This window comes from Hyperolius riggenbachi, chromosome 12 (assembly GCF_040937935.1).
Source record: "Hyperolius riggenbachi isolate aHypRig1 chromosome 12, aHypRig1.pri, whole genome shotgun sequence".
Taxonomy (NCBI): Eukaryota; Metazoa; Chordata; class Amphibia; order Anura; family Hyperoliidae; genus Hyperolius; species Hyperolius riggenbachi.
Window position 1 is genome coordinate 148,614,441 of NC_090657.1, and position 23,192 is coordinate 148,637,632.

General features: G+C 42.3%; 1 protein-coding gene across 2 annotated transcripts in view; it reads left to right on the top strand.

The window, feature by feature from the left end:
- LOC137541238 (protein-glutamine gamma-glutamyltransferase E-like) overlaps positions 1-23,192 on the top strand; it is a 76,002-nt gene that overhangs the window by 5,971 nt on the left and 46,839 nt on the right. Inside the window, exon 1 of one of the 2 annotated variants that reach the window (XM_068262429.1) lies at positions 10,029-10,156. The exons of the other annotated variant lie outside the window; for it this stretch is intronic. The gene's annotated coding sequence lies outside the window, so the exon portion shown is untranslated. Of the gene's footprint in view, positions 1-10,028; positions 10,157-23,192 lie in introns of those variants that run through there. 2 annotated transcript variants of the gene reach the window in all.

The following is a 23,192-nucleotide window of genomic DNA, read 5'->3' on the forward strand; positions in this document are numbered from 1 at the left end:
TTTTAGTAAAATATGTATACATTTAACTATTTAATTGGGACACAACATATTCCCTTCACATTTTTTTACAGCACACAGTAAATCAATGGGAATTAAGAAAAAACAAAACAAACAAAAAAACAGCCAGATACTTACCTAAGGAGGGAGAAGACTTTGGGTCCTACAAAGCCTTCCCGCTCCCCTACCAGTCCCTTCCGTTAAGCGCTGGCTTCCTTGTTTGAATCCCCCACTGCGGAGGACTTTGGAAGTCTTCTGAAGCAAGTCCCCCAAAGACAGTGGCTTCACACCACGCATGCACGAGTGAGGGTGCTCGCACTTGCGCAATATGAAGCAGCCCGTCTTCGGGAGCACTCGGGCTCCCGAAGACTTCCGAAGTCCCCTGCAGCAGGGGATTAGAGCAGTATTTGACCAAATTGTTCTCCATTTGTTAGGTGTAATATAAGATCACTGTGCATAGGAACCAATAATCTCTGTATAAGTGAGAACTCTGAATAGAAAGGCTTTAGATGCAGTTCTCTCAGGGCTAAGGATTCAATGCTGACAAAAGAAGGCTTTTACTAGTCATACATCCGATCAGAGGTCTCTTGTGACAAGCTGCAGGAGCTGAAAAATAATTGATACATATCTACAAATATTCACCAATTAGCATCTTGATCACCAATCGATGAACCCAAATGCATCTTAGATTCTTGGAAGTATTGGAAGTCTTGTAGTACTGGAAATCTAAATGACGGCTCACCCTGCTGCCGCACAAATTCTCGGCAACGTTAAATACTATTCCCCCTCTGAGCCATAGCAACTCAGAGAAGTAATCTGGGGTCAGGCACCCAAATGACACTGCTGCACACCAATAGACAAAATAACATTATATCTATTGCAGTGCCCAGGTCAGGCACAGTGTGAGGAAGAGCGCACGCTAAAACGACCTGATTCGGTCATCTTTATCTCCTTTTAAACAATGCTAGTTGCCTGACTCCCCCCCCCCCCCATCCTTCCTGATCCTGAGTCTCTGATACTTGTAGACATAGACCCGGAATTAGCATGCAGTAGATAAGGTACTCTGACACTACTGATGCCAAAAGATCAACAGGACTGCCAGGCAACTAGTATCGATTAAAAGGATAAAAATAAGGCATATACCTCTCATCTTGGGTTCCCTTTAAGACTAACCCACATGTACCAGCCAAGGTTTGCCAAAACGTTCCTTTGAGGCTGATCACAGAATAATGAACACCTTCAGCTCACACTAAACACAACGCCTAGATCACGTTAGTGGCTGCCAGCCGATGTATCAGACAGGTAGGCAGTATAATGTACATTATCCAGTTGATTACCCAGTCAGACCGGGAACATCTCTGGTAACTGGTCAACATTCCAGATTCACTTGCACAGGCCAATTGGATTAGAACATATATGTCAAACTCTGGCCCGCAGGCCAAATCTAGCCCTCAGAGCCTTAAAATTTGGCCCTCCAGTGGGTTTCCCGCTTTGTATTATGTTTGTCCCACTCTAGACCACCAGGGAAGCTATACTGGATGTGAAGCCCTAGACCACCACGGAAGCTATATGGGGGAGATAGGGAGAAAGTGCTAAACACTAGGGAACTGTATTGGGGAGGGTGGGGGCCTCTAGACACCAGGGAACTCTATAGGAGAGGGAGGGAGGCCACTAGACACCAGAAAACTGTATAGGGAAGGGAGGACAACTAGGCACCAAGTAACTGTATAGTGGTTGGATTGAACTTTATAAGGGAGGGTGGTGGCCAATAGACATTGAGATTTGCCCGTGACTGGGTCCCATTGTACCATTTCGGCCCACTTTGTATTTGAGTTTGACACCCCTGGATTAGAGGCTTCCACAGCCGGTTAATGTGGATGGAGCAGCTGCTCCACAGCATGGGTGGGGCATGATGCAATCTATAAAACTAACTAACCCCTACACTATAATCTTACCATCTTCATATATGATTATACTGAAACAAAGCAGAGAAAAAACACAAAAACAAATCTAGATGATTAAATTGCAGATAACAATGTCTAACAAACAGAACTCTATAGTGATATACAGTATAAACCAGTAATACAGTGCATTAGAGTGATAGAAATATTACAAAAATGAAATTGGAAATTGGTCTTTCGGTAATACCCAACAGAGCAGAGGTGGTTTTCGGTGCCTGAGGCTGGGCACCGCTATAGCAGTAATCCTATAGTGCGCAGGGTGCGTAAGAGTAATTCCTGGTTCCGGCGATTGTCGGACCCTGAATTACTTCTCCCTCTGAGTTGCTATGACTTCGAGGGGAAATAGTATTTAACGCTGCCTGAAATTTGAGCGGCAGTGGGGGGAGCCTTCATTCGAGCTCAGCCTGCACCCCACTCACCAGAGGCATAACTAAACGTATGCATTCCTAAGGCAAACAACAGTAGAGATATTGAGCAAAATCATAGACCAGCTGCAGTTTCTCTCCACCATCTGTTGCTCCTTCTTGCTATCGCACCACGGCCATGTGGAAGCGTGTTGACGTCAGACATGCTACACCTCCAACCTATACGTTTCGTCCTCCTTCCGGACTCATCAGGGGCTACAGAGTTAGCCATATAATTCGGGTTTATGACCTCATCACATCCGGTGAGCTGCTGACTTAAGGGAGTGGAACTTGATCACCGTGTGAGAGCACAATTTTGCACATTTACAGAGGAGAGATTATCTATTTGTATCCTAAATATCTCACAGGTTTGCATTAAAAGCGATTGATTTGGTTCATTATGAAGGATTACACTCAAATAAAGTGGCCCCATATATTTTTTGCATACAGTATTTTGCCTCTGCTCCTTTGGCAATCTATGGCTAAACTCTCAGCCGCCATCAAAATTCATATCAAAATATCTGGTCTCCCAAGATTTAGAATTCTGGGAAGATATTTGGTGGTCAACAAAAAAAAGGTCAGTTAACAAAGAAAGGAAACTTTGTATGAAGTTAATATGAGATGGAATATGACTCCCAACTGCAAAGATAAATGTAATCCAGATTTATATTCATGTTTTTTTTGTTACTGTAGCCATGTTGGTACCAAGGCCGGATTTATACCTTTTCTAACCCTAGGTCAAATGTGTTGTGACCCCCCCTTCCTTGTACAGCAGCGCCCCTCCCATTCCATGTCCAGCCCCCTCTTCCATGTGTATCCATGTACTGCAGCCCCTCTCTATCTTGAACAGCTCCCATGGACATTAGCTTCCCTTTTTCCTGTGTTGCTCCCCATTTGCAGCCTCCTCCAACCTATGTATCAACATCTTTTTCATGACCAGGTGCCCCCTTGGGCTACAGCCGCCCAAGGCCTAGGCCTCAGTGGCCTTCCAGAAATTTGGCCCTGAGTTAGTACCATGGTGCAAATTTGGTGGAACTGGCAAAAAACAATATTTATGATAGAATGTATTCAGAATCAGAATCAGCTTTATTCAGCAAGTACGCGGAATGACGTACCCGGAATTGTTTTTGGTACACATGGTATTGTAGTCGAACATATACAAACATAGCATATATTACATTAAAATATCAACATGACACACATGGTGTGAGCCTAGGGAACATGCATTCAGAACTAGGGCCAGTGAGGACGGTGCGGGCGGCCAGTAGAATAGTTCAGCCAGGGGATGGCTGAACTGGTCATGGGGAGCTCGAGGTTGAGTTCAGAAGGTGTACCGCCTGAGGGAAAAAGGTACTCCAGCGTCTGGTGGTTCTGGAGGGGATAGCTCTGAAACGGCGGCCCAGTGGGAGAAGCTTGAAGAAGCGGTTGCCGGGGTGGGAGGGGTCTTGCGAGATCTTGATGGCTCTTGTCCTCATTCTGGCAGTGTGGAGGAGATCAAGGGGCGGCAGGGGCACTCCAATGATCTTTTCTATCAATCAGCGCTCCTTCCATTGATTTGCCAATAACTTTATTACTACTTATCGCAACGAAACGATCTATATCTTGATTTTTTTCTCCACCAATTAGGCTTTCTTTGGGTGGTACAACGTTTAAAATATGTCCCTAGTACAATGCATGGTGCAAATATTTTATTTGGAAATAAAGGTGCATTTTTTCAGTTTTGCGTCCATCACTAATTGCAAGCCCATATAGGCAAAAAATAATAGTAATATACCCTCACAACATACATAATAAAAAACTTTAGCCCTTAAGGTAACTATTTATGTATTTTTTTTAAACTGACATATTTTTTTAACATTTTTTTTTGTTTTTTTAAGCTACGGTGAGGGTGGGGGGTTGATCAGGCTTCATTAAATCTGTAATGTGTGTTTTGTTTTGTTTTTCTACTTAAATTTTACTTTTTGGCTAATAGGTGGCATTAAAGAAGACCTGAACTGAAGTCATACTTACCTTCCATGTAGTCTACTCCTCAGTGTCTTTCTCTTGTCCCGCGTCCTGTTTGTTCACTGTGATCAAGGGAATTTTCCGTCCTCCATTTTGAAAATAGCCATTACCCCATAACAGCTTTCTGGTCAACACACAGTTAAACTGTAACATCGCCCACTTGAGCCATAGGGAAACATGGACATTACCTGGTACATCAGTTGTCTGCTCAGCTATAACTGACAGCAACTGATGAATAACTGACAGCAACTGATATATTTCAGTTCTCACAAAATATTGTCAGAACTGGAAGGGATTATTGTCAGAAGAATATGGTGAGCTTCTGAGAGGAACTGATGGCAAGGTAACTATGTAATGTTTATTTGAAGTTACCTCATGTGTTTATTTTAAATATTTTTACTCAGTACAGGTTCTCTTTAAGCACTCTCCTGCTAGTTACCTGGAAGTGCTTGATTTTTATTTTTTTTGAATCAAAATGCGTCTTGATTGGAGGCATGTTAATTCATTCACAGGGCATATTTTGCCTCGAGGGAACACTCGTTCCCCTTCCACAATCGACTCCCTGTAATAGCGGCGGGGAACGAGCCGCATACATAAGTATTCATCCAGATTGCCTCTGAGCGGCGCCTGCTGGGCGTTAGCAGAACTGGTTAAATGATATAGTACCCGGCCCGTGGAATACTTTCTTCAGCTTATCTATAAATTTTACAGAAAAATCAGCAAAGTTTCACCTGCCATATTTTGGCATAGTCCCTAGAATGGATGATTTCCAAAACTTTTATTAGGTCTTATTATAGTTTAAAATAATATAAATAACATCTGCATATAAGAAAAACTTGACGCATGACTTGAAGATACAGTTGAAGCATGTAAGCTGTCTAGACCGTGTGGTCTCATTGCAATGCAATACAATGCTAGTTGCACATACGGCTTTGATGCAGTATACGTGTTTACATTTATGTACCTTAACAACAAACATGTTATTACTACATCAATGTTGCCAGTCAGCAATACATGATTTAGTCATGGCTTGTTATTGTAATTTTCTACCGCCTTGATGTTTGTTCAGCATGTCAGTACATTTTGTCGATCAATCAGTTATGTAAAACAAAATTGACTGTGTATATATATATATATATATATATATATATATATATATATATACATATATATATATATATATATATATTTATTTTTTTTTATCAAAATAAATCTGTAATGGAGAAAACTCTGGGCTCCATACAGGGCCAACATAGGCCTTCCGTATGACATAAATTCAATGGCCTCCCCACCTGGGGGCGAAAGCTGGATCATCCACAAGGCAATCCTAGGCAGTTGCCCAGGGCCTGGAGAAAGTCTAGGGGCCTAGTGGATGCCTGGCCCCCACCAAATCTTACTAAAAAAAAGCCTGATGATCATCAGTGGTGGGCAAAAACTGCTATCTTGCCTAGGCCCCATTTCATCTTAATCCATTTCTGCGGGGGCGGAGGGGGATGGGGGGGGGGCTGTACTAAAGAACTATCTGTACCCCCAGATGGAAATTTGCCAAACCTTTAGCAGTGAAAACTGGCCACAGCCATCTCAAAGCCTGAGAAAAACTTTTGCCGATTTGTCAAAATTTGACAAATCGGAACTGATGCTGGAGAAAAATGTGTGGGGAAAATCAGTGCAAAAACATTGATAAGTTTCTCCTAAAAGTATCAGGGACATTAGTCATCAATAACAACTGTTCATACACCTCCTTCACAGGTGTGAGGCTGGTTTCACACTGTAAACTGGCGTTAGCGATGCGGTGCGTGACGCCCGCCGCATCGCACTGCCAAAAACAGGCCTTCAGGGAGCACTGCGTTAGTACATGGTGTTTCCTGTCTGGCATTTGGCCAAGCAGCAAGTGACACACGTCCTGATTTGGGTATGCGGAAAAGCACGGAAGCATATTGTAAAAATGCCAACTTTTTTAACCTCCCTGGCAAAACGCAGTTTCAGAGGCTGGGTCCGCGGGAGGATTTTTTAAAATAAAATGGGCCTGATACAATTGTCAGACTCGCCAGTGGTAAACACTGGTGAGTCCGATAATCAGGCGACTATAAAGTCGCCTGACTCAATTGCATTTAGCCCTAGGCAGGGAGCTAAAAGAACTCGCTTGGGCGATATTATCGCCCAGCAAGTTCCTTACACCCTATCCTATTACACTTTGCATGCCTCCGGGAAGACATGAGCGTTAGCTTAGACCTGCAAAAAGCAGGTCTAAACATGCTAACGCACGAATTCGCCGCTGCATCTGGGGGTCTCCTTTAATAAGGAGACCCCCAGAGCTCCCCGCCGGCCGCCGCTCGTCTCCGCAACCCCCCACAAAGTTGCAAAGCTACAAATTGCTTAAATTCCTTACCGCCGCTTTACACCCGCCGGCCGCCGCATCTCGCCGCAAGTCCCCGCTGTGTAATTACAGTGTACGAGTTATTGTAATTACACTCACTAAGAACAGAGTCCCGGCAAAGCATCTTTGAGCCATTTGGTCCAGCCTGTGAACCAATGGGGAGCCCCGGCGGCTGATTCAAAGATGCTTTGCCGGGACTCTGTTCTTAGTGAGTGTAATTACAGTAACTCATACACTGTAATTACACAGCGGGGACTTGCGGCGAGATGCGGCGGCCGGCGGGTGTAAAGCGGCTGTAAGGAATTTAAGCAATTTGTAGCTTTGCAACTTTGTGGGGGGTTGCGGAGATGAACGGCGGCCGGCGGGGAGCTCTGGGGGTCTCCTTATTAAAGGAGACCCCCAGATGCAGCGGCGGAAGATGGCGGCGGATGTTCGGCGGGTTGTGCGCATGTGTGGGGAGCGAGGCCGTGGTGCTGATGGACAGCACCACAGGGTAAACCTCGCTCCCCATCGCCCGGTAATAGGGAGCATCGCTCAGGCTTTCGCCTGAGTAATGCTCCCTAACGATCGGCCATCGCAAGAGTGAAACTGGCAATAGGATTCGCCGGTAATCCTCGTGCGATGGCAAGGTGATAAGTAGCTCGCATCTGCAAGCTACTTATCACCTGGAATAGCATCAGGCCCAATGTGTTTTTATGTTGTAGCTAGCACTTTTCTAGCTATGTCCCCCAAGCCCCGCCGCACCTAACTAAACCCCCCCCCGATCGCCGCCGGCAATATTTACCCCTCCGCGATCCCACGAGAGCCGCAGCTTCACCATTCAGCTTCACTCGTCACTATGGTGACGATCGGACATGACATCTGACGTCACCGACATCATGCACAGTACAGATCCTCCCCATTGCAAAGCCTGGAGCTGATTAGGAGGCTGCGCCATCGCGGGATCCCTGGGGGGTACGTATTATGGCGGTGATCGGGGGGGATCAGTGGAGAGTGGCGAAACTTGGGGGACATAGTTAGCTAGCCAAGTGCTAGCTTAAGCATATACAACACATTTTATTTAAAAAAAATCCTGCCGGGGCCATGTGGTCCTCTGCGGCGGCTATCCAAATCTGAGTGTGCTAAGGGCAATTAAATTTACCACATTTCATGTATCATGATTAAAAAAAATATCCAATACAATGCAACTCAATTCAATATGAGACAACATAATTAAATTGCTGTTATGCTCAGTGCTGAACTTGGGTTCAATTCAGAAGGTGACATGTACAAGAATAAGTACAATATCAGCAATCAAAACAATTCATATATAGTGCAAAGGCAATTCTTGTGTACAGAAACAATTCATAAGTGCTGGAAAATTCACATAATAACTAGTCAAATAGGTGCAAACTCCATTAAAGCGATAATAAAATGAAATGAGGTGACAAAAATAGCAGTGAAGGAGAGAATCTTATCGATGAACATGACACTGAAGCCCGCAGCCGCTATCCCAATTCACCAAAATGAATTGGCTTCCCCTGAGCTCTGAGGCAGCCAATTCATTTTGGCAAATCGGGAGAGCAGCGGCGGGGTTCAGCGGCATCCTCCTCGGTAAGATTCTCTCCTTCACTGCTATTTGTCATCTCATTTCACGCTTACCACTTTCTACTTGTACTACTATTACGCTCTATTTTCTGGAGGTCTATTTACTTTAGCTTCCTCATACTTCAATCTTATTGCTTTCTGTTGGTCATCCGTTTGGGATCACCATCTTTATACACATTTCCTATCACATCATTTCTGTTCAGACTATTTTTACCATTGCACTGAAGTTTCAAGAGTTTAAAGGTCATTTGCACTAGCACTTTCAAAACATGTTTTTGTTTACAAACAATATGCATGGAGCACTTTATGAATCTACTGGGCAGTCCGCTTATTGATTTATTAGTGTTATTTACTTGAATATGGATTGTGTGCCCCGCCTCCCTTTACCTGTTTTTTTTAGTTGTTTTTAGCCTACATGATGCTCAATAAATGGTATTTTTTCCAGTACCCTATATCCGGTTTGATGCAGTGTTTTGCTGGGCCATGCTTATTTTCTGTGTAGTTATTGATTTGTATGCCTTTCTGCACACTCCCGGTAGTGTAATGGATTGATATGAATAATATTGGGACTGGTGAATGTTTATTGAGGATGTTGCTTGCCCATTGGTGTATGATTTCAGCCCCTGTCAGGCTTTCCTGTTTCGTTTAGAATTTTCTCACACTTCCTGGCAGTGGAACCTCCAGATCTTTAATGTGAACCATGGAGGTCCGAGAGAGGGGAAGTCAAGGACAATTTTTTACTCTTCCACACTGCACAGAGATTGCTCTTGTATATTGTATATGTGCTTTTCTGATGGATTTCCTTGACTTCTTGTCAGGATAGGAAGTAAAAAGGTTTGTTCCCACCTAGGGCGTTTTTGCTTTTTTTTTCAGCGCCAGCAATTTTCAAAAACTTCCTAAAAGCGCTTGTGCAATGTTTCCTTGGGACTGTTCATATCTGCCCATTTTGTCTGCTTTCTGCTGACCAAAGTGCTGCCTGCACCATTTCTGGGGCGATTTTGCTATAATGGAAGGTATAGGAAAAGCGCAAAACACTCACAAAATCGCTTTGTGCGCACTTTCATGAGTAAATACATTGTATTTATTCATTTCCGGGTGAAAGAGTTCACTTCCTGATTGACGGCAGGAAGTGAAAAAACAGAATCACTCTGCAAAAGCGCTTAGAAAAGTGCTTTAAAAAAATCGTAGCATGCAGGTAAGTGCTGGGAGAGGAAAAAAATTCACTTACAAAATCGCAAAACACTGGCCTCAGCGAATGCGATTTTAGATGTAAATGAAGCCAAACAGATTGTTCCAGAAAATGACATAGGCAGCAGTTGTCCCTATAAAATCTCAAACCTCTTTCCACTATCTGACTGAAACCAAAATAAAGTTCTGGGCAGAAATTAAGTTTAAAACAGCTTTATTATTGCTATAGAGTTTGCCTTGTGTTAGATATAAGTAGTATTTATTTGTGCTGGCAATCTGATGGTTTTCAACAATCAATACAGTACCAATGCCCATATTTACAACCTGAATCATAGAATGGTCACATGACCCATGCCAAATATCACAAGGGGAGGGGTATAAAACTCGAGCAAGATGTTCTTGATTTGATGTCGTCACATTCTAGTGTTTCAAGTTAAACAGGGCGTGTTTCAGCTCACCAAAAGATGCTCAGCACTGACTAACGTGGATTATTTAATTGTTGCTGAGTGAGATGAGGACAGCTGCAAATACAGAGCTCTGACTCAGCTGAACACTTGGATCTGTCACCGATTCCCAAAGGGCATCTTTCGGGTTATGCTGGATAACTAAGACAGCTGGAAGCAGTCCACACAACAAAGGTAACACTAGAACAGGTGTTTTATTCCTTTGGATCTTTTCGAACATTTAATGCTGGTGTGCACACTTTTTTTTTTACACCATTTTACACTCAGTTTACATCAGATTTATATCCTAGTCAGAGATGGAGTGGGGTAGCAGTGAGCTGGGAAAATGCATCTCACAGCCAAGTACAGCAGGTCTGGGCAACAGAGTACATATTGTTCAGGCGCAAGGCAGTTGGGCCCAGGGTGAAAGGTATGGCGTCTCTCCCTGCTGCCGCTAAACTAACCGGCAGCATTAAATCCTATTCCCCTTCGAGTTGTAGCAGCTCGGATGGAGATGTAATTCGGGGTCTGGCGATCACTGGATCCCTTTATTACCATTACCGGGGACGCACAGCATAGCATTGCTGCTATGACAGCGCCCTGCTTCTGCGCTGAGCGCCGAAATGAACTGTGATGTGCAAAAAAATCTTCTGAAATGAATTTATCCATTGATAAAGAAGAGTAAACAGTGAGCTAAGGGGTGCAGTATTTCAAAGTGCAACACTAACACTGATGAAAAGATACACCACTTCTAAGTGGCAAGTCAGTGGCCAAGCTACTAGAGATGAGCTCAGCTGTGCTCTCATGATCCCCTGTCTGACTTTTAGTTAAATATTGTTAATACTGTCTGCAGAAAATGTAAAGTTACTGTATAGCGCTGTTGAAGTTTATTCCAAGCAATTTAAGATTAATTATGATGTTTCCATGTTTTGTTCCCAATATTTGTTCCATGCTGGAGGCTGCTGCTGATAGCACACTCTCTTGTCATGATGGGTGAAGCAGGGATGGGTGGTTGCCCAGGTAACCAGTAAACACTGTGGGTGAGATGTTTTACACAAGAGCAACATTCAGCACTTGTATAGAGGATACTCCTCACCCACAGTGTTTACTAAATAGACCTGTAAGCTGAACATCAGTTTTGGGTAACCTATCTGAAGGAAGTCTAATGGTGGCCATACATGGTACAATAAAAACGTTCGATTATCCCGTTTATTCGATCTAAATGATCGAATTGAATGAAAGTTGAAAATATTATTTTTTTTCGATCAAGAAATTTAAATGATTATCCCGTTTTTTCAAGAAAAAGCTGATCGGACATGCTGGAAAAATCTTTATATTCGATCTAACGGAATAATCGAACTAAATTATCTAATCGAAATTTTTTTTAAAATTGTACCATGTATGGCCACCTTTAGGGATACTATACAAAATTATATATCTCAGAATAAACACATTTCAGATCATCAGCACAAGTTTATCAAAGTAAACCTGAGATGGGTGCACTAATGGATTTTATAGTTACCCGGAGCTTCCTCCAGCCCCATGAGCACCGATTCGTCCCCTGCCGTCCTCCCGAGTGCCTCCGTTCGCCTGGTATCAGTCCGGGTAACTGGCTCAGACGTGCCAGTCGGGCTCTTCTGTGCATGCACGAAGGGGCCACACATGCGCAAAAGAGCCAAATCTGAGCCAGATTACTAGGACCTATACCAGGTGAACGGAGGTACTCGGGAGGACGGCAAGGGACGCATTGGTGCTCATGGGGCTGGAGGAAGCCCTGAATAAGTATAAAATACTTTAGTGTGCCCATCTCAGGTACACTTTAAAGACAGTTCTTGTCTCACCAACATGCTTAGCTTCTATAATGTGGTGAGTGCAAATTTAGATCTTGGGAAAGCAGTAGATGTAGTATAGTTGGACTTTGGAAAGGCTTTTGATAGTCGCCCATGATAAATAGTGCAGAAGCTAAGGATCTAGGGACTAGGGCAAGAAGTGTAGAGAATTAGTTAATGGAGAGAAGGCAAAGACTGCTGGTAAACATATCATACTCAAAATGGGAAACTGTGAGGTCCCACAAAGGTCAGCATTGTGTACAGCTCTTTATTTAATTACAAATGGGAAGCCAATGTTAGATGACATTTAGTGTTGATAAATGCAAGGTCATGAACCTAGGGCGTGCCAGTGGTACTGGAACGAATTAAAAAAATGCAAACAGCTGTGAACATCAGACTTTGTGTAGGAATTCTTAATACACGTTTCACCAGAAAATAATCGCAATGCGGCAGTTTCACTAGAAAATAATCATAATGTGGCAATCTTTCACCAGAAAATAATAGTAATGCAGCAATGTTTCACCAGAAAATAATAGTAATGCAGCAATGTTTCACCAGAAAATAATAGTAAAGCGGCAATGTTTCACTAGAAAATAATCGTAATGCGGCAATGTTTCACCAGAAAATAATAGTAAAGCGGCAATGTTTCACCAGAAAATAATAGTAATGCAGCAATGTTTAACGAGAAAATAATACTAAAGCGGCAATGTTTCACCAGAAAATAATCATAATGTGGCAATGTTTTACCATAAAATAATTGTATTGCGGCAATGTTTCACTAGAAAATAATCGTAATGTTGCAATATTTCACCAGAAAATAATTGTAATGCAGCAATGTTTCAACAGAAAATAATCGTAATGCGGCAATGTTTCACCAGAAAATAATCGTATTGCGGCAATGTTTCACCATAAAATAATCGTAATGCGCCAATCTTTCACCAGAAAATAATCGTAACACAGCAATGTTTCACTAGAAAGTAATCGTAATGCAGGAATCTTTCACCAGAAAATAATCCTAATGTGGGCAGTGTTTCACCAGAAAGTAATGAGCACCTGTAAAAAAAAAAGCATTTACTCACCTGCAGAAGACTCCCAGCGTGCAGCTCCCCGATCATCTCCCTGCAGCCAGCCACTGAGAAAGTTCCGGACTGACAAGCAGAGAGCAGGGATACGGGAAGATGGCCCCCGAAGCCCTGTACTGGAGACACAAATAGTCTCCAGTGCAGGGCTTCGGACGCCATCTTCCCATAGCCCTGCTCTGCCTGCCAGAAGACTCCGCAGGCTGAGGTAAGCTGAGGGTTGCGGGAAGTGAACTGGAGTTCATTACGGGGGGCCCACAATCTGCCCCCTGCACGGCGCTCCAGGTGACGATTGGTCGGCCTGGTGGACCAGGCACCCCTGCGAAGACAGGTAACTAAATTAGTCATTGGATATATCACTGGGCAGCCACATCTACTATGTCCTAAAATGTGTTTATTGGGAATTTTGCCTGCTAATCAATATTCTAAATTTGAGACCGTACTGTTTCGTGAATCCTTACTATATGCCTGTAGGGTCATAACACTCAATTGGATTACCCCACGGCCCCCAGCGATTTAAAGTTAGCTGGCACAGGCTAATAGAGTACTAGCTTTTATTAAACTTGCGTACACCCATAGAGGGTGCCCCGGTAAATTCAGTAAGGTCTGGGCTAAATGGGTCTCTTCACACCTAACAGTGACTACCGAGTTTGCCTTATACTGTACAATGTGGTCAGGATAAAGGGCGATTGGTTCTGGGCAGCCACATGTGATCGTTCTCTGTACTAATAGTCCTTACAATACAATCATACAATAACATTTGTAAAGCGCTTTTCTCCCTTAGGACTCAAAGCACATGTAGTCTTTATATCTATTGACAGCTATATGGTCTGCATTTTATGTTTTATGCTTTATTTTTGCTTTTATTATTTATTGTGGTTATTTACTCATGGGTTTGTTGCCTGTTGCAATTAATACTATGTTTAATTGTTCTTTTCTTCGCATCTCTACACCTGCTACCTTGATTACCTTGCATATCTATATATTGCTAAACAGTGTCATCTTCATGATTGGAGTACTTCCTATTTGCTGTTATATGTACTATTTTGCTGATACGATACTGTCATTGACTTTGATATGGTATCCTTTGAGTGTACTACTTTTGTATGTTTATGATTTTGCCAAGAAACATGTTTAAAAAAAAAAAATAGTCATTGGATGAAGGGTCTCACTTACAAAGAAAAGTTAGAAAAACTGAGCTTTTTTAGTATGCTATGTGCTATAAGTAACTGCACCTATACACCTCAACCTAGGGTCCCCGATCCCCTGGAGGTACATCAGTACTTGGCAGGGGCTGCAGACAAAATGTCGGATCTCGCCTCCCAGGAGAGGTGAAGTGCCAGGCAGCATCCACAGCAGGAATATACTTGCGAAGGATTGCGGCTTGCAGTGATTAGTATGAGCGGGGTCACCGGCAGTAGGGCTATTGAAAAATGGCGTCCAAAGCCCTGCACTGGAGGGTGTCTCCAGTGCAGGGCTCTGGCCACCATTTTCTTGTAGTCTGTGGGCAGGAACAGAGGGGCAGGCCACCGGAAGGGAAGGGTAGGGGAAGGCAAAAGACAAGTGTCAGAGGCTCTCCTGTCCAACGCCAATTGCAGATCACTGCTGCATGTGGCTGGGCGTGTGAGAGGGAGCCCTTACATTTATTGTGTTGTAAATGGTAAATTACCAGCCTTCAATTACAAAAGCTTTTATAAAAGCTTTTATAAAAAGGAAGGGTGTTAGTTGAGAAGTGGATAGGTAGGCTGGTAGGGGGGAAAAAACTGTCACTGTTTGTAATTTTTCAATCTCTTACCTTGCTGAGGCCAGGTTTTTATTGCGTGTGCTGTTAGAGTGTGACAATATAGTGCAAGGGGACCATACTGTCACTCCTGCCAAGCGCATCTCCCCAAACTTGGGGAAAAAAACAAATGTTTAAAATGTGTTACTTTTTCAATCTTTTTCCTTACTAAGGCCCATAGATTTTTATTGCGTGTACTGTTATTGTGTGACTAGTGTAAGGCAACCGCACTGTCATTCCTGCCCAGCGCATGTACCAGAACTTGGGGGGGGGGGGGGGGGGGAGGGGGCACTAAAAGTTTGTTCTTTTTTCAATCTTTTTCCTTGCTAAGGGCCAATGAGGTTGATTCACTAAGCTGCGAATGATTGAATGACTTGATAGTCAAGCTATTGGGCCAATCAAAGTGCAGGAATATCGTACTTTGAAGCTACCGGACCCGCCAGGCCAGGGTTCAGTGGATCGCTCATTAAGTATAACGCAGGGAATTATAACACTCTCTGCTGTCATCAAGCTGCGCTGCTGTAGCAGCACAGCTTAGTGAATCAAATTCATAGTGTTTTATTGCGTGTGCTGTTACAGTGTGACTAGTAGTTCAAGGCACAAGAGGAAAGAGGCGCCCAGTTAAAAAGGAGAGATTGAGGTGGCTTACCTCAAATGAAGACACAATCTTACGATTAGTAACTTTAATATGCACTGGCAATGCGTTTCGATGGACTACGTCCCCTTCCTCAAGCCAAGTAAAAGTGCCTAAATTGTGCTATTAGCCAAAAATGTGCAATTAGTGTTTGTTCGCTACATTTACAATGGAGAAATGGAGATATTTTGATGTGTGATGATCTGAAAACCACAACTGATATCTTTGAAAAACTTGACAGTTTTTTCATTGACATTTGTGCTGATGATGATGTGCAAGGTCCAATTTCTGGAGTAGTGACAAGAATTAAGACAGTTGCCCAACCTTCTTGTACTCGTGGCCAGTGTCTAATTCACAGGCAAAGCTTGGCTGTGAAAAACATACCTATAAAAAACTGGTGCAAATCATCAATTATGTGAATTACAGTGCATTGAACACAAAACTTTTCAAGCAACTTTGCAATGAAATGGGCAGTGATTATGATTGCTTGCTATTTTATACAGAGGTTTGTTGGATTAGTCGTGGAAAAGTGTTGGTAGGAGTCTTTGAATTATGCAGTGATATCTTGATGGTTTTTTTAAATGAAGTGAGAACTAAAACAAGTAATCAGAGTACATGAGACTTACTGCAGAGATTTATTGATTTATAACACTAATTTGAAGGGCATTGCATACCTCTCCGATATATTTGGGAAACTGAACACACTAAATCTGGCACTACAGGGTAAAATGCCACTCTTTTCATTGCCCATGATAAAACATCCGCCTTCAAAGAAAAAAATGGTTGCTTGGAAAGGAAGAGTTGAAGAAGGTAAATTTGAGAGCTTTGAGACTATGAACATATTCCTAATGGAAAAGCACACACCCATAAACCCGGACATACAGGCATCAATAATTGAGCATATTACACTGCTGACTGTTTCTTTCCCAAAATTTCTTTCTCCAATGATGGACATTGAAAACTACAGGTGGATATCTAACCCTTTTTAATTAGGTCAAACTACATCTTATCTCTCAGCAAAAGCAGAAGAGGAAGTTATTAATATCTCTCCACTGCACTCCAGGATAAATGTCACACTGTCCGCCTGTCTGCATTCTGGGCTAGTTTATCGGAAAGTTTTTCAGATGCAGGAGATGCAGCTATTCGTAAACTTCTACCTTTTGTCACAGCATATATGTGCGAATGTGGGTTTGCAAAAGACTGTGACACAAAATTTAAAAGGTGAACAGACTTGATGCCTCTGCAGATATACGCTGTCAGCTGTCCCCTCTGTTACCAGATTTTAGCAAAATTGCTGCAAATATGCAACAGATTTTGTATTAACTTTTTTCAAAATAATTACTCTGGGACCTTCAACTGTACAAAATGTATTGCGTGAAAAATTCTTCCGGCTTACTAAAAAACATAGGGGGTACAATTGCTTAGGGATGACCCACAAAGGAGTACATGTGCTGAAAAGCACAGAGTTGCTTATTCTGGCTACAGCTAATCAGCAGTTGGGGAAAGGAGGATCCGCAGAACTCAGTGGGATGGATAAAAGCTGGTGTACTTTATTGGAAAATCCACATACAAAAACATGAAACAGCCACAGGATCAAACTGGCGCGTGCCGGGCTCAAAGTCCGTCCTTAGTCATCGTTACTATACAGAGAGCTATACAGTTGCTCCCTGTATAGCCTGATGAAGCGGGCATAGACCTGTGAAATGTGATGCAATAAGTTGGAGCTGTGAATAAAGTGATTTGTTTCTGATTAATTGACTTGTATGAGTCTACTGTGGGAGGTAAGTCCACCACTACCTCCCTTTTTAAATGTTTTTAAATACTTTACTCTACTTTTGGCGCCTTTGTTCTACTATCTGCATTACATCTGCTGAAAAGGTTGAAAATCATTGTACTAGATGATGTAGAAAGTTATGTTGCTATTTTTGCAGATGATACAAAGTTCTGCAGAATAAACAACACACAGCAAGACAGTGACATAATACAAAAGGATCTGGATAGGATGGCTATATGGGCATGTATATGACAGATGAAATTCAATGTTGAAAAAAGTCATGCATCTTGGTCGTACCATTGCTTTAGACCCCTTGTTATGCCACGGGATAGCGGCGTTTTCGCAAACATGCCCCTGCTGAATATAAGCTAAAAAGCCATTTTTAATGTGGCTTCAGACTCTCTTTAAAGAGACACAGAAACTCAGGATGCCAGCATAATACTGTGCCTGTTTACCTCTCTTGTAAGGCTGCATCTGGAATATGTAATTCAGTTCTGGGCACTGCATTATAGGAAGGATATTGCAGTTTTAGAGCAGGCGCAGCAACAAACAACAAAATTTATTAGAGGGATGGAAAGTCTTACTTACCAGGAAAGGTTAGATAAACTGGGCTTATACATCTAAAGACGATGCCTTAGAGATCTAATTAACATGTATAAATACATCAGAGGATAATATAAAGGCTTGGCAGATAAGCTTTTTATCCCTAGGATTATACAAAAGACTTGGAGGACAATATCTGCGCATGGAGCAATAAAGTTTTTGCCATTATTTAGTAGAGAGTTCTTTACAGTAAGAGTGTTTAAAAAGTGGAATGTGTTACCACAGTAAGTAGTTATGGCAAATTCTATATCTGTGTTTAACCACTTAAGGACTGCGGCCCTAATGACCAGGCCTTTTTTCACTAAATAGGCCACTGCAGCTTTAAGGCCTCGCTGCAGGTCCGCACAACTCAGCACACAAATTAAAGTGATTCCCCCCCCCCCCCCCCCCCCCCGCCTTTTCTCCCCACCAACAGAGTTCTCTGTTGGTGGGGTCAGATCACCCCCAGGTGTGTTTATTTAATTTTTGTAAATATTTATTTTCTTTTTATAAAATTTTGCTTTTTTATTATTTTAATTCCCTTCCCTCCCTTGCTCCCCCCGTCTACTTATCACAGCGGATTGCTCCTGTGTCCCCCAGGGGGACAGCCGTGTCACACAGCTGTCCCCAGTACAGCGCTGCCATGGATCGCAGAGCTGTACATAGGTATTAGGCGGTGTTGGGAGACTGGAGGCAGAACAGAGCTCCGTCATCAGAGAATCCTAATAAGCCCATTCCCAGCCGTTCACGCCAATCGTCGTGGAGCGGTCTTGGGGCTGCCACACTGCTCACACAAATTAGCGTGGAGCAGTCGGCAAGTGGTTAAAGGAGGCTTAAGCCCCGTCTACACGGGGAGATGTTGTGGCGATCGGCGGCCTCTTGCGCGTCCCCGAGCGTGCCCGCCGCGTCCCCGCTCGCCGCGCGTGCGCCGCATTCGATTCCCCGCTCGTGCCCGCTCGTCCCCGCCGGCGCCGCTTATCTCCCGCACGATTCCCTGCCATTGTCCCCTCGCGGGGATCGAGCAGGGAATCGGCGGAGCGGAGATCCGTCCTGTCGGATTTTATCAATCGAGCCGCATCAGCGGCTCGATTGATAAGGAGCATCGCGGCCGCATCTACGCGTGTAGATGCGGCTTAAGATGCTTGCATTGAAAGACTTCCAAGGCTATAAATTAGGTAATACCTTGGAATGTTGATTGAGGGATTTTATCTGATTACCATCAGAAGTTGTAAAGGAAGTGAAAGGGTTTTTTGCCTTCCTCTGGATCAACTGAGATATGTGAGGCTGCAGGCTACTGTTGTACCATATTTTTCTGGTAGAACTTGATGGACGTATGTCTTTTTTCAACCCAAATAACTATGCAATAACCTTTGTAATGTAATAAACTATGTAATGTAAAGTTAATTTACATGAAAATGTAACTAACTTCAAAATTGCTTGCGATTTTTGTTGCAAAAGGCTGTAGGCTAGTGTTGTACCATATTTTCTGGTTGAACTTGATGGACGTATGTCTTTTTTCAACCCAAATAATTATGTAATAACCTATGTAATGTAAAAAAAACTATGTAATGTAAAGTTAATTTACATGCAAATGTATCAAACTATGAAATTGCTTGCGATTTTTGATTCAAAACACATTTTTTTTTGCGGTCACATTAACTTGCCATAGGAAAACATGGACATTACTTTGAAAATCAGTTGTCCTTTCAGTTAAAACAGAGAGCAACTGATTAAGTGTAAAAAGACCCTGAGGGCTGGTTCACACTAGAAGAGCTTTTCTGAGCGCTTTGTGATTTTAAAAGCTCTTGCTAATGTTATCCTATGTGAGTGTTCACACTGGAGCGATGTGATTTTGTACAAATCCCCCATAGGATTGCATTAGCAAGAGCTTTTAAAATCTCTGGTGTTTCAAAAAGCTCTCATAGTGTGAATCAGCCCTTAGGCCCCATTTAAACTTAATCAGTTGGTACTTGTTTTTTTTTTACATCTCCATAGCAGTGCATTATGAAAAATCTTTCAGATAAAATGCATATAGTGTGAACTGAGCCATTGGGAAACATGGGAATTACTTTGAAAGTTAGTTGTCCTTTCAGTATAACTGAGAACAACTAAGGACCCTAAGGCCCCTTTTACACTTGATCAGTTGCTCTCAGTTATAACTGAAAAAAACTGATTTGCAAAGTAATGTCCATGTTTTCCTACAGCACAGTTCCCACTATACGTGTTTTAACTAAAATCTTTTTCACAATGCACTGCTTTAGAAAAAACCGTGTACTAACGCATACCAACGCATTAAGTGTAAAAAGGCCCTTGCCGTCAGTTCCTCTCAGACGATTCCTTCCAGTTCTGACAAGATTTTCTCAGAGCTAAAATTCATCAGTTGCTGTCAGTTATAACTGAAAGGACACCTGATGAGAAAGGCAATGTCCATGTTTTCCTCTGGCTCCAGTGGGCAATGCTACATACTACAGTTTAACAGTGTGCTGATCAGGAAGCTGTTATGGGATAACGGCCATTTTCAAAATGGAGGACGGAGAATTCCATTGATCACAGTGGACAAACTGTGCGGGAGGTAAGCATGACGTGTGTATGTTTATTTTGGTTTTTCATTTTCATTTCAGGTTTACTTTAAATTCTTATGCCCAGTCTCCATTGCAGTTTACATACATTTTAATGTGTGCATTATGCATCTGACCACTAGGAATCCAGCCTAAGGCACAGAACAGTATTAGAAAGAAAATGCAGCTTTCTAAGTTGCTGCATTAGGAAAGAGCTAAACTTTTGTAACTCCATTTTTTCATACAAATCATACAGAAAAAAAAGTATAACCTTCAACCCAGAAATTTAGAGATTAATATCAGCTCACTCTATTACACAGGGTGTGGACTTCTACATAAACGTATAAGGTAAAATTACACAAAAAAGTATAGCAACTTATAATCGGTATAAACATTCCAAATACTTAATAAATTGTAAGGTACAAAAATTAATAATAACTATACGTACTGGCAGAACACCATATAGCCTTATAAAAAAATGTTTTCTCATAAAAGCAATCTAAGAGCAACAGACGCCTATGCCAGCCATACACAGCAGAGGCAAAATAAACTCCTGTGTAACACTATACTTAATCAGGACCTCATTTTGAGATATTTTAAGCATGCTTAAAGAGAACCAGAGATGAAGCAACCTCATGTATTTTACCTTATAAATCAGTGGGAACATGACAGTAAACACCTAATCTGCTCTTTGTTACATTGTTCTCTGTTTAATTTGCCTGTTATCACCTCTAAGATAAGAATCCCGACTAAGCAGTCGGTCTGGCTTTGCTACAGAATAATTATAGCTGAGACTGTGTTCTTTGCTGTCTTCAATTCCAAGCCTGCCCCCTGCTGGCTTTGCTCAGGAATCATTATAGCAAAGCCAGAATCAATGCTCAGTCCGGGATTCTTATCTCAGCTAGATAACAGACACTTTTAGCAGTGAGGATGGAACAGAGAGCATGGTAAATGTTTTCTCTAATGTTCCCACTGATTTCTATGGTAAAATACACAAGGGTGCTTCGTCTCTGGTTCACTTTAAGTGTAAGCACACTAATCTAACTCTTTACTACTGAACTAACCTTCTCCAAACAGCCCTAACACAAACCTATAATCTTAATATTGTCACTGACAAAATCCTAGCCTTAACCTAACTGCATCTCCTTTTATAATCATTTTAGAGAGAAGCAAAGAAAGCCATGCTATAAAGTGGCAAACGACTGCTAACACAGCGCATAAACTAAATATTCTAGATGAAGAAAAAGGTAGCTGGTGTCAGATGTTCTGCAGTAAAAATCTTCATTTACTGGATATAAAAAGAAGTCTCCCCCCCCCACCCACATATTTAATGTAAATTGAGCACCTGAGTACTCCTAAGTTCAGCAAACGTGAGGTAGTCACAGCCTCTGTAAAGCCTGTGCCTACACCATTGGATGCTGACTGGAACCTGGAACCCAATTAAGAGCTGAAGCTCAGGTTCAGAAAAAGATACTTAGCTACAGTAAGCTTTAGGATCCATTTGAGGCTTACCTCTGCATTCTGTAGACCCATCTGGCTGTGTGCGGAACCCCTGAATATTGTGCCTGTGCTCCTCTTCTGTGTTGAGAACGGCCATGCAGTGGCCACGCGAGGTGAGCATGGCCGCACATGTGCAGTAGCGCGGAGCCGCTCATGCACAAGAGGTTCCTGCTTACTACAGATCAAAGTGACAGGACACCTGTAGATTGTAGTGTGTATCCAGTGGCGTAACTACAATTCATGGGGTTCCCCTATAAAACTTTGAAGCGGCCCCCTCAATGTTCACACCCCTTCCCTTGGCTCCCATTGTGTCCCTTCAAGGCCTTGGAGCTCATCTCACAAGGGTCATAAATCAAGTGTGGCCATCATCCATAACAAGTGTAGCAACAAAAACACATCATGTGAAGCTTAGTGTCAGAGGGAGGGAAGGTTAGCAGGTAGGCCCCCCACAGCTCTGGGCCCACTCATCTCTAGTTATGCCCCTGCGTGTATCCATAGCTTAATTCTCAGGTATAAAGATGCCCACTAATAATACGATCATTTTTTCTAAACTTACCATTTCTATGTAATGAGGGACTTGCTAAAGTATCCATTCAATATATTTACTCAGTTTGCCCTTCTACTACATAGATTTGGTAAAATTGGATCATTAGTGGTCACCATTGAATGCTGAATGCTGACCAGAGGCAGAGTTTAGAGAACATTCATAACTTTTGAAGAACAACAAATTATGTAAGAAGTATGAACCACAGATGCTATTCGTATCCAATGGCCAATCCAATTAAACAGTTTATCAAGGATTGAAGCAACACCTTATAAACATAAACAGCCTACTATTCAAATAACTGACCCTATACTAGCACATCAAAATACATGAGCAGAGAATTCACATATTTAGTATTAGTAAATTGCCCTGCCTAATATTTAACATAATAAAACAATGAAGAAATATATACTTAGCCTATGCAGCAAGTATGTAAAATTAGTCAATCGCTGTGTAACTACTACAAAAACTAATAAATGCATGAAATCAAGTCGAAACAGCTATGTGCAGAATAAATTGAATAAGGAACCATTTAAACTAGTTCATTAATCAATGAAGACGTTAATTACGTCAAATAATTAGCCAATAAAAATTAATCACTCCAGGCAAGTATTTAAAAAAACACCCTTTAGTTTGGTCACGTAGCCACTGAAAAACTCACTGGTAGTGTTTATATCTGAAAGCTGTCTGGATATTGAATTCCCAGGATTTTCAACTTTATTCAAATGAATACTACTGCCTCTACAAAATGTTGAGTGTGTGTGTATTGAAAGAGAAGATCATCTAGCCCACAAATGGACCAACAACTGGGCCGGATCTCTAGAAATCGTAGAGCATCTCCAGTGGGAATATCAACAACTGGGCCGGATCTATAGAAATCGTGGAGCATCTCCAGTGGGAGTATCAACAACTGGGCCGGATCTATAGAAATCGTAGAGCATCTCCAGTGGG